This window comes from Macrobrachium nipponense, chromosome 29 (assembly GCF_015104395.2).
Source record: "Macrobrachium nipponense isolate FS-2020 chromosome 29, ASM1510439v2, whole genome shotgun sequence".
Taxonomy (NCBI): domain Eukaryota; kingdom Metazoa; phylum Arthropoda; class Malacostraca; order Decapoda; family Palaemonidae; genus Macrobrachium; species Macrobrachium nipponense.
The window spans coordinates 7624794-7645210 of record NC_061092.1 but is presented as its reverse complement, the minus strand read 5'-3'; the positions used below and the strand labels follow the sequence as shown (position 1 = coordinate 7645210).

The window sequence follows — 20417 nt, the reverse complement described above, 5'->3', positions numbered from 1 at the left end:
TGCAGTTGCCATAACTTTGAAACACGTGCTTGGATGCACGTGAGTTTTTTTTTTTTTTATACTCAGCGTTCAGATACGTACCTTCTAGAACTGGTCAGACTTCTGATTTGATTCTGACTGACTGAAAATACAGTGCGATTCATTGCTGAAGTTACTGAAAAAGTCAACAGCTGATATTTTTAGGCAAAAGTTGTCAGCAAAGTTCGACAAAGTTGTAAGTACTCTCTGTTAATTAATTAATTAATTTATTTATTTATTGTTTGCCTTTCGTATTAAGTGAAGGAGAGATTGAACATTAAGACATTATTTCCTATATAATTCTATATATTCTATAGAATAATTTTGTTGCTTTTTGCCTTTCGTATCAAGTGAAAAAGAGTTTAGACATTTCTTAAGACTCATGTTGATATAGAATTCTGTATTTGTGTAGGAAGACTAACTAACACTGTCTGGCCCTTGGACGATCAATTTCAAAACGAACTTTTAGATCAGACGATTTTCTTTTATATTTGACAAGATTTTGAAACCGTTGCCCTGTCAAAACAATCTAATATCCTAGACGAAGGAATCTTTCTTCGTCAAAAGCATTTCCTTTGGGGAGACAATCCCCTCCTGGCGTTTGTTATTATTTGCCAGTGATTATCTAAGGTAAACTCTCCTGCATGAGGTAATCCGATGATCGAGTTTTGGGAAGGAACCGCCGCCGGTCAAGCTTTATTTATGCAGCCTGTAATTTGACGCTCTCTCTCTCTCTCTCTCTCTCTCTCTCTCTCTCTCTCTCTCTCTCTCTCTCTCTCATCTTCTTCTTCTTCTTCTTCTTCTTCTTCTGTACAAATATCTAAGGCTGTTTTAACCTGTAGTTAGGAAGGCAGGTATGTTGTTCCCATCGGTATTGAAGTATATTAAATATGACTCTCTCTCTCTCTCTCTCTCTCTCTCTCTCTCTCTCTCTCTCTCTCTCTCTCTACTTATTCTTCTTCTCTACAAATATCTAAGGCTGTTTTAACCTATAGGTATGTTGCTCCCATCGGTATAGAAGTATATTCCCTAATTTCTAGACAAGAAAAAAAAGATTGCATGTAATTTTCCTGATTGTAACACATAATAAAAATAACGGTTTATTGGCCCACTCCAAAGTAAAACTGAATATATTATAAACTCCGCCAACAAATAAAAGAGAATGAAATAAATTGCTTTCCTGTCAATGTTCGTGAGTGGCGTACTATCGTGAGGCGAGAGAATGGAAAATAGGTGGTCCCTGGTACGTGCATAATTGTCCGTATTATTATATGCAAAATGTGTGCATATGGCATATTGATATGTATGTCGCATTGTTGAGAACATTGTTATAATACGATACCTCACAACCTGCTTCTACGGGGCTTATTGTAATTTGTAATTATTATAGTAATGATCGAGACAACAGCTACGGATGTTACTGATGCCATTACTTGTTGCTAATGGATTGCATTTATTGTCTTTTCTCAATACACACCATTACACACACACACACACACACACACACACACACACACACACACACATATATATAATATTAATATATAATATATATATATATATATATATATATAATTATATATATATATACATATATATATATATATATATTGTGCATAGTAACATAATTTAACTACAGTAGGTTTCTACTTGTTCCTACGTGTTAACAACTGCTATAAATGTCCTTTTGAACCTATATCAGACTCGCATCAGTATTTGTTGACTTAAGGAAATCTACTTGGGAAACTTCTCATCCCCGTAATAAAGAGCATTATAGGATGAATTAAAAGTAAAACCAGAAGTATACTCAGTTAAATCATAGATCACTTGTTCTGCCCAAGAGATATATATTTTTTACGCATATTATTGAGGATACAACTGAATATGATAAGTTTCTGTTTCTCGTTTTATTTACGTTGCAATAACTTGATACACTTTACGTCATGGCTCCCCTGAGTGGATATATTCTTTAAAAAAAATGTTATCATCCACTAAAGCAACAACTTTTCGCTCTCTTTTGGTAAAGAGTCGTTGCTCGTCACGGCTGGTTATTTGGTTTGACAACTTCGTTCCCGGATAGACAGGGTTTTAAACATCGCTGCGTTGGCGGCTCGTTGCTGCAGCATACAGATATACAATCAATATATTTTTGGTAATAAGTGTACTGCATTTTTTTCATCTGGTAACGTTGGTGTTCCCATTACTTCCGTTGGTATTTCCCAGGATGGCAGGTCAGGTCAAAACCTAAGATTGTTTACTTTTCTTCTTCTTTATTAAGTGTATTTGCTGAATTTCCCTTTACTTTGTGTTACTTCTTTCTAATGAACACCATATCGTTTTGAACCTTGAATTTCAAGTCAGTGGCCCTTGCGTGGCTTGTTCCATATGAATAGGGTTTATCTTCTAAATAATAATAATAATAATAATAATAATAATAATAATAATAATAATAATAATAATAATAATATTCTCTTTCTTCCATCTTACTTCCCACCTTCTCCTAACAGTTGTTTCGCAGTGCAACTACGAGATTTTCCTTCCTATTACACTTATATTTTTACTTTCAATTTCCCTTTCAGTGCTGAATGACCTCATACTATAGGTCCCACCGCTTGGCCTTTGGCCTAAACTTCATATTCCAGTTCCAGAGCCGAAGTTTGCGTGAAATATATGGAAGTTCCCTTTACTTTGATGTCGTCGATGACCATCGCTATTGTGACGTAATATTCATATTAATCATATTATTGAATGCATCAATGGATCAATGTCTCTTTATGCGAATTTAGGAACTTACATCTCTCGGAGAAATAAGTTGAAGTTTTCTCTCTTGAAGAAATAAAAGGGGGGCGGGGTTCCTGCTGTCCCAAAATAGATATCGCTTGGACAGTAGCACGCCAAGTAGCTCCTTCAGCAACAGTAACAAATATGGTAGGTTTTACACTTCGTTAGACGAAGGAAATGGCCAAGACGTAAGCTAGGGATTGTGGAGGAGTTGGGGAGGAATTCTTTCTCCCTAGTTTTGAGGAATGCGCAGCAGCTGAAGCAAGAGGTAGCGAGCGAGCGACACCTTTGGCTTTTCCTGTCTTCCTTCCTCTCTCTCTCTCTCTCTCTCTCTCTCTCTCTCTCTCTCTCTCTCTCTCTCTCGTGTGTGTTGATATTAACTTTATAAACACATGGACCTCGTGATATTAATGTTCATTCTAAGATATATTGTTTACCGAGCTACCCTAGCTTAGGTTTTAACTCTCTCTCTCTCTCTCTCTCTCTCTCTCTCTCTCTCTCTCCTCTCTCTCTCTCTCTCTCTGTGTGTGTGTGTGTGTGTGGCCTTTTCTTTTATGTAAATATGTAAATGAGAAATCTTGAAGCAATTATTCTGCTTCCACGTGATATTGTCGTTCTATTAACTTTTTACGATCGCACTCTTATTCTTATGCTTGGTTTCCTGTCCACTCTCTTCGTTTCCGGCGTTAGAGGAAGAAGAAGAAGAAGAAGAAGAAGCAAAGGCAGAATTAGAAGCAAAAATAAGAAGAAAAAGCAGAAGAAAAACAAGAAGAAGCAGAATTAGAAGCAGATAAAAAGAAAGAAAAAAAAGTAGAAGAAACAGAAGAAAAACAAGAAGTTGAAGAAGGAGACGCTGCGCTTCTTCTCAGACGCCCTTCTACTTTCGCCTTCGTCAGCGCCTTCCGGCGGAGTTGCCCTTGAACTTTTTTTTTCCTTTTTTCTTTTTTCGTTCACGCACCACCGATTCTTTGTCTTCGAAGTGGCCATTAGCGACCACGCCTCCTGTTACCGCTTCCCTTCTGAAGAGATTAACGAAATTGTAACAAAGACGATGGAAGGGAGACAGGAATAAGAGCGATGATGGTAGCGACAGTGAGAGATTGTTACATCATATTTTACTGGGTGTAAACTTCACCAATTTACGCCTCCGGCCGTAAATAGCAGGGGAAATTTATGAATATACAGACGGAAGAAAAAGAATAAAAGGGAGATTAACGAAATTGTAACAAAGACGATGGAAGGGAGACAGAAATAAGAGCGATGGTAGTAGTGACAGTGAAAAAGAGTGTTGTCCGAATACATCATATTTTACCGGGAATAAAACTCACCCATTGACGAATATTCAGATGAAACGAAAAGAATAAAAATGAAGCAGACAGGTCATTGCTTTCTGCTATTAAAACGTATTAAGTATGGTTAGAGTATATTATCAATAAAAATAGATACCTTTTTTCACTTCTCTACTCTGACAGCCTTTACCGTGTGTGGTTCCGAAAGGTGGGCTTATCGCTCTATTAACCACCAAAGTCTGTTGTTGCCCCTTGTATGTAGTATAATTATTATAGAGCCACGAGGAATTGGTATGTTACGTCTGATTTCTGTCATTCCTGACGGAGATCATGTTATGTGCGCGTAATAATAAAGGGTGTAATTAATATGATCTAGTTGAATAGTAGACGTGGTTTTAATACGAAGAATTGTTAGCACTACCAACGAGAAGTGTTTTATATATATATATAGTATATATATATATATAATATATATATATATATATATATATATATATATAGAGATATACATAGTATATTTATTGATGAATATAATATACCTATATATGTATATGTGTATATATATATATATATATATATATATATATATATATATATATATATATAATATATTGGTGTTCTTGTGTATACATACATTAAATATGGAAGATGCTGCCATTTGAAGAAAATGGACGCGCGTGGAACATCCTTTGAATAATAGACAACCGTGCAATTCAGTCTTAGAAGTCAGGAGAGCCTCAGAGCCCAGAGAGATATTAATATAGTATTCATGGCCCGAAGAACGCTGCGGAAGGCAGGACTGAGCAAAGGAGGTTCAATACGTGTCTTTAATAGCGGTCGCCAGATTTGGTATTCATGAGGGTAGAAATATTTTGAGGAGAATTATGATACTCTTGGCCTCGTGTACCAACCTCTCTCTCTCTCATTCTCTCCTCTCTCTCTCTCCTCTCTCGATCTCACTCGTCTCTCTCTCTCTTTACTAGTATTAAGATTCAATTCCAGATTCTTTAAGAGTGCTTATTATATATTGTATATATATATATATAGATATATATATATATATATATATATATATATACACACCACACACTTGTATGCGCATGTATGTGTGTTTAGAATTAAGGGTCATAATAATCAGGAGGCAAGAGAATGTTTGCTGTATAGAGATAAGTTGTGTTTAGGGGTTCGATGGGCTACTGATGAAATTTCTGTGTGGATTTTTAAAGAAGCAAATGTTGTTCAAAGTTGAATATATTAACTATGCATGTATATTTACGTGTGTATAGTATGTAATTTTAAATACTTGTTTTCTGTGGAAAATGAAAAGCGAGGAAATGAGATCGAATAAGAAAGAATAACATTACGGAAAACATAAATCCATTATATAATGTGTATGTGTTCGTTTGAACCTTAGATACTTATTTACGTGGATTATAAGAAGAACGATGGATTAAGATACAGCATTCCTCGAGAAAAGGATAAACCGTAACTAGCAAGTATAGTAGCTGCGATGAAACAAGAAGCGCCCCTAAACCTGCATCTCCTGAAATTCCCACAAATTACTCGGTGGGGGTGGGGAGTTTGTGTGTGTGTGTGTGTGTGGAAGAAGGATCCAGGCACTGCTGCATTCGGGATCGGGGGTATTTTTGCAACTAATCTCGGATTTGCATGCGATACCATGAGCGCTTCTTCATCTCTCTCTCTCTCTCTCTCTCTCTCTCTCTTGCTTCTCCCTGTGTGTGGGTCTCTGTCTCTCTGTCTGTCTGTGAATCCGTCTATGTGTGTATCTGTATGTGTCTTTTTTTTTTTTTTTTTTTTTTTTGTTTTTTTTTTTTTTTTTTTTTTTTTTTTTTTTTTTTTTTTCTTTGGGGGGGGGTGTGGGGGGGGGGGGGTGGGTGGTATAGGGCAGGGGGGTGGGGGGAAAGATTTTATTAGGGACAGGGGAAAGGGGGTGCGAATAGCGTGTGTGTATGTGTTCATGTGATGGATGTTAGGAGAACGGCAATGGTATGCTCATCTCTCTCTCTCTCTCTCTCTCTCTCTCTCTCTCTTTCATGATTTACCATTAAAGTTGTACGGAAGCAAGCAAGTCTCAGGGTTTTTTTCAATTTATTTTTTTCTTTTATTATACTGCATACCAGCGGGCTGATCGTTTGAAGATCACGTAAATCTACTTATTCCTCCTCCTCCCTCCTCCTCCTCCTCCTTGTTTTTTTATGGCGACCCCAGAGAGAAGGGAAGAGTTATTCCTACTGCAGTAGTATACCACCGGTATTTCCTGCAACAAAGTAAATGCACGCCTGCCAGTCGCATCGTTGCTTACGAGAACACTAATAGAAACTCTTTTGTTTTACTGCACAATCTCTACAGCATGTTAGATGAGAGAGACAGACAGACAGAGAGAGAGAGAGAGAGAGAGAGAAATTAGTTTCACTGTTATAATAAACTTTTTTCAGTCGGTACTGCATATTTTTTAAAACAAGTTCAATTATAAAATTCCATTCGGAATTGGATTGGTTTAAACTGTAATTGGATGTGAACACATCCGTTATTGCGTTTCGCTGCATGTGTTAATGCTAATGAAAGTACTTTGCTTTTTTAGCCCAAAGGTGCAGATTTAGCTGTATTTATTTATTTATTTATTTTTTTAAACTCCAGTTTCGCCCCGTGAATTTATAGATAAAATAGATTACGGTATAATAAACTCTGTTTATCAATAGGTTTGTTCTTCTTAAGAATATCAGTTTAACCGAAGTGTAAAGAATAAAATTTGTATATTTTTAATAATACGATGATGAAGGTAGCAGTTATCTTTGTATTCTGTATCACGTCACAAGTGATGATTATAAGGCTGACTTACATTCGTGATATTTTGGGGAGAACTCTTTATTCATAATTTTTTGGGGAAACTATTCATAATTTTTCCACTTACCTTCAACATGAATTCACCTCTGCTGCTTTTACGGTTACTAGCAAACTTACCCATCTACGATGGGTGATAAAATACGGGTGCAGAAGTGAAAAATTTATATGTACTATTTGTTCAGCAATATTAAAATAAGGGCGATTACACGAATAGTCTCTCTCTCTCTCTCTCTCTCTCTCTCTCTCTTAATGTACTTTAAGGGACGAAAGTAGGAACTTGTCAGTTTCCTTTTTATTATGTCCATTGGCAGGATCGAAAATCCGAAGCAACATTACCGGGCAGTAGTTCTTCAACGTTATTTTGTGCACTGGCAGTCCCGATGGATTTAAGTTATTCAAAAAATCTTGCCGATATTGATGATAATTTTCATCTTCTATTGTGTCCGAGCTGAAATATTCGCAACTTTCTCCGGGGAAGTTGTACAGAAATTATGTATGAAAAATCGTAAATTAACTAAGTCTACGGGAATAACCAACCTCGTTTCACGGCCAGAAACAGCTCCGTTTCAGGGAATCCCTTCTCACCCCCACCCCCTACAAAGGAGGGGGTTAGGTTGGATGAAACCCCATTACAAACCATCTTAGGGGTCCCCACCATAACCCTGCCAAATTTCATGCCCATTTGACCAGCCGTTTGGCCGTGATTGAATGACAGACAGACAGACAGACAGACATTACGCCCATTATAGTATGATTATTCTGGTCGTGGCTCCAAAGTGCTCTAGAGTGCGTCCACACGCCAAGCCGCAGAATCCCACAGATGTGCTTCATTGAATGAAGGCGAACGGTTTTTAGTAACTTCCATGGGGGATGGAAACTGAACGTGACTTATATTATAGTGACCGGGACTAGGAAGAAGGTTTAAGCTTCCATTTAATGTTAGCTTTACAGTTTTTTATACATTTTTTCCATCAATCAGTAATCGGATTGAGTCTCGCTGATTTTACCTCTAAAATGAAAGATTGGAGGTTTGCTGACAGTAAGGTTAAATGGCATACGCTCCAGAACCGATTTGCCAGCAATTAGGGCATCAGATACAGGTATTGGACTTATTATTATTATTATTATTATTATTATTATTATTATTATTATTATTATTCAGAAGATGAACCCTATTCCTACGGAACAGTCTCACAGAGGCCATTGGATTGAAATTCAAGTGAGTAAGCTAGAAAAAATTCACCCCAGAATTCAATTAATATTCCCTTTGACTGTGTTGTCTGCCAGTGCCAAAAGTTTCAATGAAATTCATCAATAACGTTTCGAGATAAATTCTAGGGCTGAGAACTAGAAGGGCCAATGTCATAAAACCATGTTTTCAGAAAAACGCATTTAAAATATTGCTTCCTTTATTAAAATTCCGGTAAGTACAGCAAACGAAAGCTTTTTTTAGGGTGGTGATTGCTTAACTTATAACATTGGCCATCATAGCACTGAAACAGAGATAAATTTCTAGTTTAGCGACGGTCTTAACTACAATCGGCCATTTTTTGACATTGGCCCTATTATTGTGGTTCAAACAGACGCAGGTAAAAGCAGTCCAACTGCGCTGGTTGAGTAAATAAATTTAATTAGATATGCAGTTATTTGTTATCTTTGGCGATTAGCATAGCTCTCACCTTTATCCCGATGATGTTGGGAAGTAAAGGGACGTCTAGTGCTATTTTCTGAAGCCCCTTTTGTAAAGGATTTTAGGGTAAATTGAAGAATTCCTGATACGCATTACCCTGAGATAACTCTTGCCCTTTATATAGTAAAGAATTGGGATATTCTTAACAAAACTGAACCTTGAGAGAGAGAGAGAGAGAGAGAGAGAGAGAGAGAGAGAGAGAGCCTTTATAATCGGCCTTTGAAATTTATAATTTCTTATGGTAAATAAGATACTGTACTTTAGTGTAATGGAAAATTTAGCTTGCTGTAAGGGAAAGGACCCGTAAAATTGTTCACACAAGCGGTACACACGTAAAAACAATTTACTGAGCGAGCACCATCACGTATACGACTGCAGTGTTTGTAAATAGACAAAAGATCGTAACAAACCATAGGCATTATCGAAAAAAGCGAGGAACTGGAGCAAACTAATAGTCTCTTCAGCGGTCAATTTTAAAGTGTCATACCTCGCTCAAAGACTGTATAAGGACATGGCCCCCAGGGCTTTCTGCGTGATTTCCTTCAGGAGAGAGGTTGGTAATACTGGGGAGGTGGACGGAACTGTTGGTAATCGTGGGAAGGTTGTCATTTTGGTCATTCTTGGAAAAAAAAAAAGTCCGACATTCCTTCTCTTGTTGATGATATTGTGACTGTAGGAAACAGCGTTTATTGGAGAGAGAGAGAGAGAGAGAGTATGTAATTCACAAAAATGCAGACCTTGTGCACATCTTCATTACTGTTATTGCAAGAAATCAGGTCTTATTTTGGAGCGGGAATTGGTTGCATAACGACTGCTCAGGAGACAAAAACATTGGCTTCAAAACCGTCAAATTTTGGTAATCGCCCTTTGTTATTCAGGTCTGTCTGTTGCTTTTTGCAACAAAAGGGGTCTAGTTTGGCCAGTGTTTTGGAAACTTTTTTTTTATTTTTTTCCAAAGTTGAGGGGGTTCGACCGAACTCCACGAACCACCAGTTCCACTTAAACAATGCAGAGTAATCGGTCATAGTGTGTTACTGCTGTCTTCAGTCGGGAATAGTTGCAGAAAAGTTTTTTTTTTTTTTTTTTTTTACTCGATTATACAAAGGACATTTTTCACCATCACTTTCCCAACAATTCCTTATAGGATGAGGCTGCTTGCCCCATACCGCCTCCCTTACCAGGCTTCGACCGATAATATTATAACTACCGTGAGGGACATAATTCACTCTTTAGGTTATCAGAGGCCCAGTGGATTTGTCATGACGTGGACCGAAGTTGTTTTCTTTCGAGGGATCGGTCGTGTGTCACATTAGTGTGGAGGGAATGTTTGTGTGTGTGTGTGTGTGTGTGGTAAAAAGTAAAAGATCTATCACACTAATCTTTTGGTAATTCTCTAGGAAGATTGGTACGCTGAATAGCAATGAATTATTACCCTTTGAACTGAAACAGAGCAATATATCCTTCTTACTGTGACCAATCACGTCAAACTATGATAAAGAAGCCATTTTCTCTTTTCTTTCTTTTCAGTTTTTTTTTTTACATGTAAATGAGATCGTCTGAGAACATTATTCGGAAAAGATGGTGACTCATCCTGACAGTAATTTGCATAATACGGAATGAAGGTCCATCATCCTTCTGTCTGTCTGTCTGTCTGAGTTAAGTTATGCCGAGTTACATTATTTTTTGTCTGTTTGTCTTTGTGAAGGCATACTGAATGACAATCTGTCTGTCTGTCTGAATTAAGTTATGCTGAGTAACATTATTTTTTGTCTGTTTGTCTTTGCGAAGACATACTGAATGACAAATTATTCCCAAGAACTATATTTTCAATTCTTACGTAAATTACCTCTTGACACATGTTGCTGAACATGCATTTGGTTAATATATAATTTAATCGACTCTGGTCATACTTAGTAACTGCCCAAGTAACGCGGACATAGGAAGTCTTTCATGATGGTAATAATTGCAGCAGATTCCGCAACGTAAACATATAAATAATATCGAAAATGCGAGTTGGTTGTAAGCGTCATCTTCTGTAAAGATTTTTTAGCTCTTCGACAGCCAGCAATTCCTTCTGTACTTAGTATAACCGCAATCGAGCTATTTTGTTCGTTGTTTTTTTTAATAGTTATCACAGCTTTTAAAACGGGATTAATATGTATATATATATATATATATATATATATATATAGATATATATATATATATTAGATTTTGTCACTCAGTTACATCTGATTCTCTTTTAAAGCCCTATACTTCTCTGTCGTTATTGAGTCATTTACCCTTTCCGCTTACAGTGACTGAGCCTGTGTTAGAAAGGTCCATATTATGGCTATCTCGGCCTCCGCTTTGAAAAAATATCTCTAAATGATGATTATGTTAATAATAATCATGATTATGATGATAATTTTTGTAAGCATCATCACAACTGCCTAAGTAATCGTTTGCTTAGGTTTCGGTGGCAGTATGCCCATAGGATTTTTGGTTTTTATGTAGCTGTCATAGAGAGACATTCTGAAAAAGTAATTGATTCAGCATTAAATTATTTAGTGTCACAACAACGAAGGTCATGGAGACCGAAAAATATGGTAGCAATATCAATTTTTTTCATAAAACCTATAAATAATGGTAACGTAATATTTTTAAGTTCTGAAATTAATTAAGCTAATAAAAGCTCTTAAGACAGTGTACGGTATATTATACAGAAATCTGTTGTTCTTAGAGGAGCTCAGTCAACAGGAAAAAAACGTTCCAGTTTATGGCTGGAGAAGGAGAATGTTGATCAAAGAAACCGGCACAGAGAATTACGCTTAGTCTTCGCAATACCTATGCTAGAGTAACTTGTTGTACACGTTACATAGACTGCGAAGAAGACTTACAAAATCTCCAGCAGCCATCGAGAACGCGATCCGAAACAGTCCCCATGAAAAGCACCTGTATCCAGGTGTCAACACGAAAAAATTCCACCGTACAAATAATCCTCAATACAAGAACACCAGAGTGGTATTTATATAAGTGACTTATATAAATACCACTGAGACATCATTAGACGTAGCTATGGCTGTGTTAACATGTTTCTAAGACATGTCATCATGTCACACTGCCTACGTATGTATCCTAGACGATGTTATTAGAGGGTTGAATTTCGTGATTCTCGAAGATAGTGTGGAACTGACATAGTCAAGATACGGAGAGAAATTGGTTTTACTAACACAGAATCAAAAACCGTAAGAAGTTTTCCTTTCTCAGTTCAAGATTCTTTTAACACCCAGATCAATAGCTTCAGATATTCCAAAGCCTGGCGGCACCAGGACAGAAACCGTGAGCTAAACATGTATGTATAGCTAATGAAGAGAATAAGAATAAGAAATTAGTGGCAATATTTCGTAAATAATTTTAATATAAAAGGGTAAGTCTGCAAGAACAATTCTTGATTTAAAAATAACAGAAGTTTGTGGTACTGGAGCGCAAGTCTCTCTCTCTCTCTCTCTCTCTCTCTCTCTCTCTCTCTCTCTCTCGTCCATAAACCCTTCCATATGTTGAGTTTGTTAAGGGATGATGAATGTTAAAGTGTCAAAACCCAGAAGGGAAGAATGAGTGGTCGAAATGGATTTCACCGTAGGCCTACTGACTGCCTCACAAGGTTAACAGATGGCGCTAGAGACGTGTAGGTGACATCGTAAAAACACCCCTTAGGTTTTAAAAAGATTTAATCTGATGAGTTGCTTGTGGTAGAAGAAGAAGAAGAGAGAGAGAGAGAGAGAGAGAATCAACTTTCAGAACTTTCCTCTCAACTCTGAAATGGATTGATCAATTTGACTTTTAATAGCATTAGACAGTACACTATCTAACTGTAATGAAAAACTTGTTATTCGTTGCAAAATATGTCTCGTTTTCATTTTCTAGTAGGAGGTTAGAAAATCACAAAATGAAGGATGTTGATAAATTTTTTTTTTTTTTTTTTTGCGTGTTAATAAATTCATATGTGGTATTTAGCATGTTGATAATGATATTCTTTTGGTATTTATCTTGTTCATATTTGTAATCTTAACTATACTAATCTTCAAGATATTAAGCATGTAAAGAGGGAATTAATGTATCATTTGAAGTATGTAAGGAAGCAGGACCCCTCCCCCACCGCTCCCCCTCCCCCCAAAAAAAAGGGCAAAGAAAGAACCCAAGAACCCAAGGAATGTATCTATACCAGAGGTAAGATATAACAAAACCATTTTGACGGATCAAGATTTACCCTGAAGAATGTTAGTGGTACTTAAACAGCAGTAGAACCCCAACTTAACCAGGCCCCCTTCTCTCTCTCTCTCTCTCTCTCTCTCTCTCTCTCTCAGATGGTCGTCATATGTGTCTTAAAGAAGTTTCTAAAGTAGTTGCACACTCCCCTCTCTCCAGATCACGAGAGACAGATGGTGATTCAGTCGTACAGCCAGGATGATTGACAGGTGAGGGAGAGAGAGGGGAGCTAAGCTGCCTCCGAGTGGTGAAAACAGAAGTAAATAGATGATAGGTGTATGGTTATGCATAGGTAAATGACCTTGGAAATATAGAGGAACTCGGAGAAATCTGTATAATAGAAGGGAGTGACAAGAGCAGCGTCTGCAAATCTTTTGTTTTTTTCTTTAATAAGGATATGTACATCTCGTCTTCCTGTTTCCTTCGGGCCTGGACTAGTTTAGGGCATCGGGTTGCATGACCCTTTAGCCTCTGCTTTAAAGAAAAACAAAAGTTAAACGTATTATGTAAAATGCAATTGATGGTGATCCTTTTCTTTCCCTTTTGGGGATAATAGCTTATTACAAGTTTCTCCAGAAGTTTTCCCTGATATAGTTGACGGAATAACGTCTGTATTTTCCTTGCATTATCTTTAAAGTATCCGTATGTTCTCCTTTCAGCTGTAGTAATAAATTCGTCCCTAGTTTGACGGACTTGCGTTAGCCATTTATTCCCCATTCTGAGAAAATAGCCTCCGAAGAATTTGATATAATACAGAGCTTCTCATTAACTCATCTGATGAGGATATTTGGTTGGAAAGTGTGACAACGCAGACAGCTGGAAAACTCAAAATCTTTAAAAGAGAGAGAGAGAGAGAGAGGGAGATGAGAGAGAGATGCGGCAGTTCGTCAAAACGAGGACGAATGATTTCGAACTTTCCCCCTCCCCAAATTTGTATTTTTCGTGTGTGTTTCCTCCTCTCGTTTGAGAGCCCTTTTCCCCCTCTCCGGAATACGACACCCTCCTGGTGATTCATTTGACTTTTACATGGTACGCCAAGTAGTGTTACAAATTAGGTGCGGGGAGACGATAGACTGACAAGGTGAATGAATGTTCTTGTCGTCAAAATTATGGCTTTATTGCTAAGAAATTCACAATCTCGTGAAAATAGTTGTGTAATGAAAATTCACAATTATATAGTAAATTGTATTAATAAGTAAAAGATTAAAACTTTTATCATTATTATTATTGCTAAGAATTTCGCAATCTCAGGAAAAACAGTTATGTAATAAAAATTCCTAGTTACATAGTAAATTGTATTAATAAGTAAAAGATTAAAACACTTTTATTATTATTATTGCTTAGAAATTCACAATCTCGTGAAAAGCAGTTGTATAATAAAAATGCAGTTACATAGTAAATTGCATTAATAAGTAAAAGAAAAGAACACTTTCGAACACCTTTCCCCCCATCAGGTGCTCGAAAAAGTTTGTTTTTATCTTTGACATAATAATGCAATTTACTATAGATTTTTGGATTATTATTATTATTATTATTATTATTATTATTATTATTATTATTATTATTATTATTATTTCTGTATCAAAATCAAGAGTTCCATCCGTATAATCAACTAACAATTAGCACAGCACGATGATATAATATATATATATATATATATATATATATATATATATATATATATATATATATATATATACGTATACATGATATGTATATGTATATATATATATATATATATATATATATATATATATATATATATATTTTACGTCTTTGACTTCTGGCAAGGGGGACGCGACTAACACGTTTCTTCTCTCCGCATTTATATTGCCTATCATTCGTGTTTCCCCTGACGCACAAGAAACTGTGTGCCTCGCATCAACGCGCCCCCCCCCCCCAAAAAAAACAAAAAAAAAAAAAAAAAAAAAAAAAAAAAAAAAAAAAGTCACCAGTGTTTACTTTTTATGTGCGTCGCCTCGCGTGCGAATTCGAACGTGGGGCAATTTTACGACTGACCCCAATGAAGCTGTGAGATGCTGCTGTTGCTGCTGCTGCTGTTTCTCAGGTCCTAAACTGCTGCTGCTGCTGCTGCTGCTGCTTTGTTATTACACTGCAGGATAATCTTTCCTTTGCCATGTTTAGTACGCATTGGACGAAGCACGTGTGTCTTTGTTTATTGACAGGACCCACGGCAGTGCATGTATTCAGTGTGATATATATATATATAATATATATTATATATATATATATATATATATATATATATATATATATATATATAAAGGTTTTTTTACCACGAAGGAAAAAATGAGAAAGCGAGATAGCGAAGCGATTACTTTCGGTCCTGTTCGGACCCTTTACTAAGGCCTCAGTAAAGGGTCCGAACAGGACCGAAAGTACTTGCTATCTCGCTTCTTCATTTTTTTCATTCGTGGGCAAAAAAACTTTACTTATACATAGCATCACGTTTTATATACTTCGTGATCAAGTTATTCATATATATATATATATATATATATATATATATATATATATATATATATATATATATTCGTTAAAAGCAATTGCTTTAGTGGCATCAATAAGTTTCTTGCAGGTATTTTCATACCGACGAAGTTTTTTCGATTCTCGTTCGTCAATTTCTGGTGAAAAATACGCAGACTTCCTTCTTCCATTTATTATTTTGTCGCGACAGCTGTTTCGCCTTATGTGTGTGTGTGTGTGTGTGTGTGTGTGTATGTATGTATGTATATATATATAAAACTGGAAGATTGGGCATCATTATTTCACCATAAGGATAGGCCTTGATGCTGTCTCTGTTGGTTTATTGTTTCACTTGCCCAAAATGTAAAGTTGGGAAAATATATCGGAGCCCACTAAGAGATTGCTCAAGGTCAGAGCTGATTCTCATCTTGGAGTTAGTCACCGACTGGATGTCATTGAAAACCAAAGAATTTTCTAATATAAGAGACCACTGCAAGAAATGCAAGACATCATTCTCGTATGAAGACTTTAATGTTATCGCCCAAGCACCCAATGACCACTCTCTCTCTCCATCCTGGAATCGTTAACTATTAAGCGGTTTGTTTCTTCCTTAAACAGCCACACCTCTTCCACTATCTTATATATCGCCTACTATGAGATTCAGGCTTCTGTAAAACGGTTTTTTTGACAATAACTTTTATCTATGCATTTCATAGATATAACGCTTATTCAGAATACACATTATATCTACACATAAATTTTGACTGTGTTCTGCATTACGTAGGTTGAATAAATTTGGTACTTATAATGTAAAAGTGACTTTTTTTTTGAAGACGGGCCAACTTACTCAGAGATAAGGTTTTCGAACGCACTCGTTACGTAACTTATGACAGCATTTTCTTCCCTCTTTCTCGATGATGAATGATTGGCTATACGTAACGAAGGCTATACCTCTGGCAACAATGACATAAAAATTTAAATACAAAACAAAGCAAGTACACCTTATGAACTCTGAATCCTCTCCACTGATAATTGTCATAATCAACAAACCAACAAAATATGTTAATAAATACAAAAACACTTCAATTATTAGTCTAACTCCCAAAATAAGTGTCCTAAGAAATTATAATCCACTTTATAGGTCACAATCAGATTGACAAGATGTAGGGAATAGTTTGGTAATTTTCAAAGACATAGTAGACAAGCTTGATTTGATAACTGCTGTATCCAATGTCAAGCAATTTTATCTATCGGCTATCTACCTATTTACTATAAAAAAAAATAGCGGTACCGTATTTTGGCTTTAAAAAAAACCTTCACCAATAATTATCGTCAGAATGATGACTTCATGAGGCTCCACCCACTTTGGCCTCGTTGTAATTCAGAATAACACTGAAGGCTATCAGGACATTGTTGTATTAGAAAATCTAACTTCTGGCTATAAAAAACTCATTTCTCGAGTAGTTGTAAGAAGTGCTAAACGATCCTCAAGGATCCCAGCAGTTGGCCTAAACGTTTAATTCATGTATATTGCTGCTATACTAATTTTGCGGCACTACTGCTACAGTAGTATTACTACGCTAGCACAGATACCCCACCCACATCTATGTATCGTTCCGCCATTCATAAAGTCTTTATATCCAACATGGTCGTATAGACTAAAGAAGAAGAAAAAAATTTATATCGGATGATCTGTTGGTCTGCTGGAGATTTTAACACATAGAAGCTTCTATTTACTTTGGATAAAATCTTATTTTAACAAAAATAGTTATATAAAAACTGTTTTACATACAATCTCTCTTTCTCTCTCTCTCTTTGTGGCATAGTGAATAGTTAATGGAAATGTTCAAAATTCTGAATGACATTACAAGTATTATAATCACGTTACGCTAAATACAAATCAGACCATAAACATTGGATTTAAACTAGAAACTGAATAATTACCTATTCAGGCTATAGTAAGTATGGCCACGGGCTTTCTCTTGACTGTATAAAGTTGCAAGTCGTAAGACAAATGCATTTTTGCAACCACGGGGACTATTCCAAATCCTGTTAGCCATTCTTGACTACTATGGGTTTCAGAGCCGATGGAATAAGGTGAATGGGTTTTCTGTCTGGTGGATGGGCGGGGCAACATTTCGTAAAACGATGTTTACCTTGCTTACGTAATGAATGTTTTCGACTCTTGGCTTGCAATCATTGGCCATGGGCGTCGGCTAGATCATTTTTACTCTATAAAAATTAAAACTATCGGGTTAGGTTATTGATAATGCTGACAAAATTTGTGTGTAGGTGTAAAATATACATATGTCAACTTTCAGCTACTCCGATGCTTTGATAAGGACCAAAGGCCAAAAAACCGTGTTACAGAGGCCCTGAATTTCATAGTAAGTTGACGTCGTCCTCCTGAAAAACTGAGAATGTTACTCAGTTCTTAGCTCAAGATAGAGTAAGGTGCTAATACATTTCAACACCATAATTTTTATATATACAATTTTAAAAGTTTTTTCCAGTTTTAGTAGGTTTTCAATGTTTTTTTTTTTAAAACGTTTTTAGCTTGTTTTTTGTGTGTTTTAAATTCAAGTTTCTTGTTTTTAGACTTTGTGAGTTTTTTTTTTTTAACCGAGTCCTTTTTTAATTTTTATTCGTGTATTTTACAGCCCTGTTGAATACTCGAAATATTTGGCCAATAATTTTACAATGCTACGATGGCTGTTTGCTGTTTTATTCCTAATATAATATATATATATATATATATATATATATATATATATATATATAATATATATATATATATATGCTCAGCTGGTTACCCGCCCTACGGGGGCGGGTCCCAGCTAGATTGGTCCGTGTAACCCAGAGCATATATATATATATATATATATATATATATATATATATATATATATAATATATATAATATATATATAATATAATTTTTAAATAAATAAATCTATATATATGTAATAATCTCTCTCTCTCTCTCTCTCTCGTTCCTTTCTCTTACTCTCTCTTTTTCTCTCCAGCAATCACGGTCTCTTACCCTCTTTCTTCTCAGCAATACCAACTCTCTGTCTGTCTTGTTTCCTCTTTCTTCTCCCTAACACCCGGTCTACTCTCTCTCATTTTCTCTCTCTATCAACCCCCTTCTCAAACCACCCTCTTTCATGGCATATATGTTTACCCTATAGTATTCTTTTTCCAATGGCAAGTCATATGTATACAGAAATTTGTAAAGTAACTAAGTCTACGGACATAGTTAGCCCCATTTCATGGGCAGAACCAGCTCTGTTTCACGGAATCCTTTCTCACCCTTCGGAGAAAGTAGGAATTTTGGGCTCCCGGGGTTTCTGGGCTCCCGGGGTTTCCGGGCTCCGGGGTTTCCGGGGTCCCGGGGTTTCCGGGGTCCCGGGGTTTCCGGGCTCCCGGGGTTTCCGGGCTCCCGGGGTTTCGGGTCCCGGGGTTTCCGGGGTCCCGGGGTTTCCGGACTTCCGGGGTTTCCGGGCTCCCGGGGCTTCCGGGCTCCCAAACATAGGTCTTGACCTTCCCGGGGTGGAAACCCATCTCGGTTCCGAATCTCAGTCCCGTCAGACCGACGGCCCGGGCGCCCATACCAATCATACATACATACAAACATACATAGATACAATCATACATACATTGCCAAATATATAATAGATATATATAGTGTGTGGTGACAGAGAACAAGTGAATGGCTGAATAAACCGGTAAAAGATGGTATAACTAGTGCATGAGATGAATAGGCAACTTGCATGCAAACGGCTAAAATTTATGTCATGGAACATATATATATATATATATATATATATATATTATATATATATATATACATATATATATACGATATTTAGATATAGTTCAGCAGAAGTGACACAACTCACGTAAAAGAGAGAGAGAGAGAGAATTCCTACGGAACCCCCCCTCTCCCCCTCTAAGTTAATCAGGATAGGTCTTGACCTCCTGACCCAGTTCAAGCTAGTCGATTGAACGACTGAAAAAAGTTCCATCTCTTAATGAAGCAAATTAGCGTGCATAATAAGAGGGAGCCTCCCTATTTACGACGTCGCCGGATCCCTCTCTCTGGATGATTATCCAGGCCCAGAATCGTTTACGGCAATCATCTCGGCCTGATTATTACGGTGATTTATGATGTCAGAGGTTGTTCGAGGCCAGAGGGTAAATTCAGCCTAATGAGAGGCCAATGGCTCTCGTCATTACAGACCGGTATCTTAAGTGAAATGGATCATATAAGTATATATCATGTATAATGAGGGTTCTTTGTCTAGAGCATATTCCTTAAAACATTTACATTTTTCATGCCGCTTTGTATTAAGATATATTTTTCCATGACATATGATGATATATTTATGTCCTATTTCATATGGCGCTATTGAATTTTTTTGAAGTTTTGCGTGACATATTTTAATTTTCCATGTCATATAGTAACACGATATTTATATTTTCCATGTCATATGGGAAAATGATATTTGCAATTGTAATCGTATGCAGAGGTAAGCAGAATAGGAATATTCCTTCATGTTGCTCTCTGTGGGCAAACAGCGTTTTAGAGTTGTCTGACATTTTAATGTATTCATAGCCTTTAATATAAAGAGCCAAAACAGAAATTTGACTTCAGATTTGACACGCTTCTACAGCTGTAACGATATTCTACTTGATTATCTGTTTTCTTTTATATTCCTCATCGTTCATTGTATATCCTTTTTTCCAGGTGTGCACTCCTTGTTTTTGAGAAGTAAAAATAATCCGAGATCCTGCATCGCTTGACCTAGCCAAAATCGGACCCTAAAACATTCAACAGGTAAGACTTTGCAAAATGTGTCTTCATAACCCTTTACAGTCTATTTAAACCTGAATATTAGTAGAAACCTAATCATGCCAAAGGCTAAAGATACGTCATAACTGTTGGCCATTATTTCCATAAAACTGGTTTGATTGTAGTGAACAAGGACTGGATAGGGGAGGTCAATGGGTTGAGATATGCATTTAATATTATTTTT

General features: G+C 36.5%; 1 protein-coding gene across 6 annotated transcripts in view; it reads left to right on the top strand.

The window, feature by feature from the left end:
* Nucleotides 1–20417, top strand: part of LOC135206083 (dihydropyrimidinase-like) — a 164186-nt gene that overhangs the window by 182 nt on the left and 143587 nt on the right. For all 6 annotated transcript variants that reach the window (XM_064237287.1, XM_064237290.1, XM_064237288.1 and 3 more), the window contains exons 1-2: nt 1–214; nt 20129–20218. The exon at nt 1–214 is cut by the window's left edge. The gene's annotated coding sequence lies outside the window, so the exon portion shown is untranslated. The remainder of the gene's footprint in view (nt 215–20128; nt 20219–20417) is intronic.